Source organism: Rhinolophus sinicus, chromosome 8, assembly GCF_057876585.1.
Source record: "Rhinolophus sinicus isolate RSI-liver-muscle chromosome 8, RSI-T2T, whole genome shotgun sequence".
In the NCBI taxonomy this organism is placed as follows: Eukaryota; Metazoa; Chordata; class Mammalia; order Chiroptera; family Rhinolophidae; genus Rhinolophus; species Rhinolophus sinicus.
Genome location: NC_142508.1, coordinates 22,454,023 through 22,459,809, shown reverse-complemented (window position 1 = coordinate 22,459,809; position 5,787 = coordinate 22,454,023). Strand labels below are relative to the sequence as shown.

Genomic DNA, 5,787 nt, shown 5'->3' with positions numbered 1-5,787 from the left:
AATTAAAATGTTCTCTGATGACCCCACCTCCTGGAATTCACCCCAGGGATGAACTGTGTGACCAACAGAATATGGCAGGAGTAATAGTACATCGGTGCTGAGATTAAGAAGACACTGTGGGTTCCCTGTCTCTCTTTATCATCACTCACTCCATAGGAAGCCAGCTGCTAGATGGGAGGTGCCCGTGTGGTAAGGATCTGAGGCCTCTGGGTGATAGTTACATAGGTGAGCTTGGAAGTAGATCCTCCAAGCCAGTCAAGCCTTCAGATGTCTTCAGCCATAGCTGACTGTAACTTCAAGGGAGACCCTGAACCGGAACCACCACTGACCTAAGCTACTCTTGGATTCCTGATCTCAGAAATTGTTAGATTGTTAGTAATGTATCATCAGCTTGACTGCGCTAAACCACGTTTACCTGAGTTCTCTTTCCCCGTTACATTGAGCCACAGGGAAGTTCCTGTGGGAGTTCGGAAGGTGAAAGTGAAGCAGTAGCCATTTGGTACCACGGGCATGTAGTCTCCTCCTGCCGGCTCTCCTGGTCTGGGTGACGCAGTGGCCAGGCCTGTAACTGCTCCACCTTCATCTGGGTCCTTCTTCACCGTCTCGGTCTCCTGAACTTGGCATGTGTGTTTAGTTCCGTGAAGAACCTGGCTTCTGCAGGATGTCCATCATCAAGACCAAAGGCAGGGTGAACGGGTGGAGGTTTCAGCCTGCCCTTGTGGGTTCTGGCTCACACATTTGGTCTGTAGGTTCTCCTGGCTCACCCCCACTTTACATCCATCTTCCTTCCCGATGGTCTCCCTGTACACCTCAAGCTCCAGCTTCACCAGTTGAGTAAGGTCAAATCTTTGTAAGAAATTCCAATATGCGTAAATAGACGCACATGTGTATATGTATGTGTGTATACTGAAAAGTTCACGTTTTAAGGAGAGAGGTGAAGGCAAGCTCAGTGTTTAATGAGGTTTTCACTTACGCTCCTTGCATAGAAGTAGAAGGAAGAGATTCCTTTGCCTCCCTCTACTCTCCTAATAGCTTTGGTTTGTGGAGTAATACAGGAGCCCCTCAAAACTCTCAGTCTGACAGTGTGTCTGCTCCTAGGTCAGCCTCATGCTTGGTGGTTTATTGTGTAAATGAAAGGGCTACGTGTGCTTCCTTCCCTGTGAGAAAGACATCACTGTGGGAAGTACTACTTTGTTTTTATAACTGGAAGTATTCTAGTATGTAATTTTTAGAAGAGGACGGAATTAATATGGTTTTGACAGCCCCCATGTGCATAAGTTGTGCTAGGTACTTTACATACACTATTTCATTTAATCCGCAAAAGAGTGCCACCAATAATTTACAGATGGTCAGACAGGCTCCAAGAATTAATATAACTTGCCGGTAGGTATAGAGCTGGGCAGGTATGTCAGACTTCAAGGTAAATGTTCTTTCTACGAAACTGTACTGCTCCCTCTACAGAGACCTCAATTCTGAAAAGAATAATTGTAGTAACGGTCTAATTTCCTCTTTGGTCTGAAGAGAATGTGGGTCTGCGAGAAATGTTTTTTAAAGTGCCTGACTTGCAGTTGAGTTATGTGCGCCAAGTATATTTACATATCATATATTATGAGCCCTGCCTTCTCAAATCAACTCTTTTAAGAATGAGCATAGCAATGAGATGAAGGAAATGATTTCTGAAGTCAAAATGCCAAGGGTTCATAAAAGTAGTTCCACCACTTACTTTGGGACTTTGGGACAGTTCCTTAACCCCTCTGGGCTTCAGTTTTCTTAGCTTTAAAAAAGGTCAAATAATTGCACCTACACTGTGGAGTTGTTAGCATTACATTACCTGTTTTGTCAAAAATCATAAATCAACACAAAAGAGCACTTACCATGGTTGTGACTTTACTTCAGTGCTTTGTGTCTAATAACTCATTCAATAACTCATTTATTACCACATCGTTGTGAGGTAGGTTTTGAAATTTCCATTTTGCAGGTGATGAGACGGAAGCACCTAGAGGTGAGGTCATTTGCTCCAAGTCACTGTTTGTTGAAGTCCCGTCATTGGACTTCAGAGGTTATGACCTTGACCGCTAAGCTAGATTACCTGTCAAACCCTTAACAGAGTGCTTAACAGCGTCCATGCTCCCTGACTGTTAATCCTGAGATGCGAGCACACGTTCAGACTTCTGCCCATGACCTGGCTCCCTGAAAATATGTTAAACAAGCTCCTGAACATGGTGTTCACACCTGTGAAGGGGCAGTGGACGCGGCTCAAATGGAGCCTGGATGGGATGTGCTCCCAGGAGCCAAATTACAGGCTTCCCTAAGTGTGTGTCAGAGGGTGTCTGAGTACAGTCGTCCCCTCTTACCCACAAAATACAGTCCAAGACCCCCCAGGGATGCATGAAACGGTGGATAGTTCCTAGCCGTATGTGTACTATTTTATCCTATACATACATGCTTATGATAAGGTTTAACTTATGAATCAGGCACAGTAAGAGATTAACAATAATAACTAATAAAATACAACAATATGCATACAACAATATACTGTGATAAAAGTTATGTAAATGTGATCTCTCTCTCAAAATATCTTGTACTGTACTTACCTTTTCACTTAAAGGAGACACTTTATGGCTTCTCTTTGGCATTTCTTAATTGCCAGCATCCCTGCTCTTGTGCCTTGGGACCGTTATTAAGTAAAATAAGGATCCGTGACCTAGACAGCTGCTAAGAGACTGATGGGCAGGTAGTGGATCCAGTGTGGAGATTATGGACGAAGGGGTGATTCATGTTCTGGGCTGAGTGGAGTGGGACCATGCAAGATTCATCTGGCTACTCACAATGGCACACAATTTAAAACTTAGGAATTGTTTATTTCTGGGATTTTCCCTATAATATTTTTGCACCTCAGTTGATTGAAGGTAACTGAAACCATAGAAAATGAAACCGCAGGTAAAGGGGCAGGGAGAACTAGGTTATACCGATGAGTGCCAGTTACCATTTTCTTGAAAAGGTAAGAATTAATTGCTGAATGGATTTCTACAAGCAACAATCTCCAGGAAAAGGCTTTTGGAAGTGTCCACTTATTATTTTTCTTATGTTTCCGATGTCACATTATCTTCTCATTTTGGAAAATTCTGTCTTTTATACTGCTCTGAAAAAGCTGCTGTCCCAAGAGAAGGGATGTGTGAATAATCACCATTTGTATTACAACCTTCTTCAAACTAGAAAGGAATCCTTGGAACGTCATTTTTCTCTTAAAATCCTATTGCTTATATGTTTTCATATATACAGTGGGTAGTTCTCAGTCATCCCACTGGGTACTTATTTATAGCAAACTGATGCAGTCGGTGTCTGATTCATCCTAAATTCACAAATGCCTGCCTAGAGCAGAACCAGCTTATATTATTAGGCACTCAATTAGGATGTATAGACTTCTTGGTTTTTAAGCTACCTTTACCGTGAAGTAAACACATAGACCAATACAGAGTGTCTTACAGACCCATGGCTGCCAGTGTGTACTCAGACCAGCAGCATCAGTAACTTTGAGTGACTTGTTAGAAGTGCAGATTTCCAGTGCCCGTCTCAGACCTACGAAGTAATCCATCCTGGGTGAAGGGCCAGCAATCCGTGTGTTAGCAAGCCTTCCAGGTAAATCTGACACGCAGTAAAGTTAGCTAACTGCTGCTGTGGATTGTACCAAAGCAAGTCTGAAACATGCATATGTTTCTCATCTAGCACTCTTTCCACTCGTTTTTAAACAGGATCAGTAATACTCCTTCGTTGGGGGGTAGAAATATCTTCACATTTTGCTGTAGACTAAGGCCAGACTTAAAATAAGAGTAGCTTTCCGATTCCTCAACATTCACAAAGAATTGATTCAGAATCTCTGCTGGATGGAGTTGGTGTAGCTGCATATTTAGTTTGAAGTTTCTTATGCAAAATAGTTTTTTTTTGTTTAATTGGGCCATTTTAATGTTCTTTACAATAGAATAAATAGTTCTCTTGACTGCAGACATGTAAGCTGTTTGGTAGTACGCAGAAACATCACCATAATGGCATTGTTCTTGATTGGTGTGTAGTCTTCGATAATTATAAGGAGTTACTTGTATGAAACTGCTGTCAAACCAGTAAGACTGCATTTATGCATCCATCATTTTCAGGGTTGTTGGTAACCTGGGCATATTTTCTCCAAATAACCTTGCCTCCTTGTGTCACAAGGGCCAACTCGCTCACATTCACCTCAATGACTGTACCTTTGGTAATAACACCCAAAGTTGTATAAAGTGGGGATGAGGGATTCTTTTTTACACCAAAGATTGGCAGGCAAAAGATGGCTTTCAGTTCAGGATGTGTTACATGTGCCTTCTTGAAACGTAAGTCCATTGGCCCAATGAATCTTCCTTATTTAGCTGGTTTTCGAGTAAAGCCATCTCCAACATGGCAGCCTTTAGTAACCATCCTCTTCCACGCTTTCTTCTTTCTCTTTCCTGTTCAAATAACTTTTAATACCTCTGTTTCTCCCTGGGGACAAACTTTGGGCAGAGGGACTTCCCACTTTCCCGCTTTTTCTTTTCATTTTTGTTTAATCATATTGGAAAGTACTTGAGCTCGGGACTGTCCCTCTCTGTCTAGCAGATATGCAGGTACTGCTCTTTGTGGAGTCTTTTCATCATTCCTTTGTTTGGTGTTTCTCCTTCCATGCATCTTGATAGGCTTTTTCATCTGTATTGTCTCAGCTTGGCGCTGTTTATGGTAGAGCTTAGCTTTGAGACCAATCATCTTTTTTGTCTTTGAACGTTCATGAGCGTCTCGACCTTCCTTCTTTCTCTTTTTCTCACAATAATCCAAACGATATCCAAGCGCTTAATCCAAGCACTTATGGTGTAACTCCATACGCTCGTTTTGTGGCAGGCGCTGTCGTCGGGGCGCGAAGAAGCTCTCAACTTTCAGGTCTCAGAAACTCGCAAGCCGACTCCCTGCAAAATGGTTTTATGAGAACCCTGGTCTAAGAGCTTCTGTAGCCCGAGGCGTTCCTGTGTGCTTGGTGTTTTGCATTGCTTAAGTCCAAGGGGGAAATTTGGTTTGTTTGTCGAGGGGCTCAAGGGTGTAGCTACTGTTTGAGGTCGCCTCTGCCTTTTGCCCAATAGTATCTTATTTTACTAAGTAAAAGTCATCTCATCTTTAGAATTCCAGAGTTTCTCTGCCCCACCCTTTGTTGCCAGTTACCTAATTTTAGGTTTCCCATGGGCCAGTGTTTGACTCTCTGGTGGTGAAAGATAGTACAGTGATACATGAAATTTGACCATGGCACCACCAGGGAAGACCCTTTCATTGTCCCGTAGACAAGATTGTCTGCATTTTTCTCATAGTTAAGACACTGACTCCCAATCAAGTGTGTTATCCAAATATTGGTCACTTAGTTGTTTGGAGAAGGCAAAAACCTTATTTCAAGGTTACTACAAAAAAATCTTGTGGCCAAATTTACAGGCAAGAAAAAAATCCCTACTTCATTACAGGTACAGAGAAATCAGCCTTGTGTGAAATAAAATTCTGTTAGAGCTGCTGACAACCTGGCCTGACTCGTTTGAGCTCTACATTTTTCGCTGGGAGAGTCAAGTGGCTCGCGTTCACTCAGGGGCTATGGATAATTCCTGTAGGGTTCTGAAAATGTATGAAGAGAAAGAAAGGTAAATGAGAATAACTGATTCCATGCTCTGGAATAAGAGCTAAATACATTTTACAGTTTGTGACGAAAGACTCCACATAAGAATTGGAATAGGAAAGTAGTCACAGAAG

At 42.3% G+C, this 5,787-nt stretch overlaps 1 pseudogene; it reads right to left on the bottom strand.

The window, feature by feature from the left end:
* Positions 1–4,108: 4,108 nt before the first annotated feature.
* LOC109457269 (ribosome biogenesis protein NSA2 homolog pseudogene) lies at positions 4,109–4,896 on the bottom strand (annotated as a pseudogene).
* Positions 4,897–5,787: the final 891 nt, after the last annotated feature.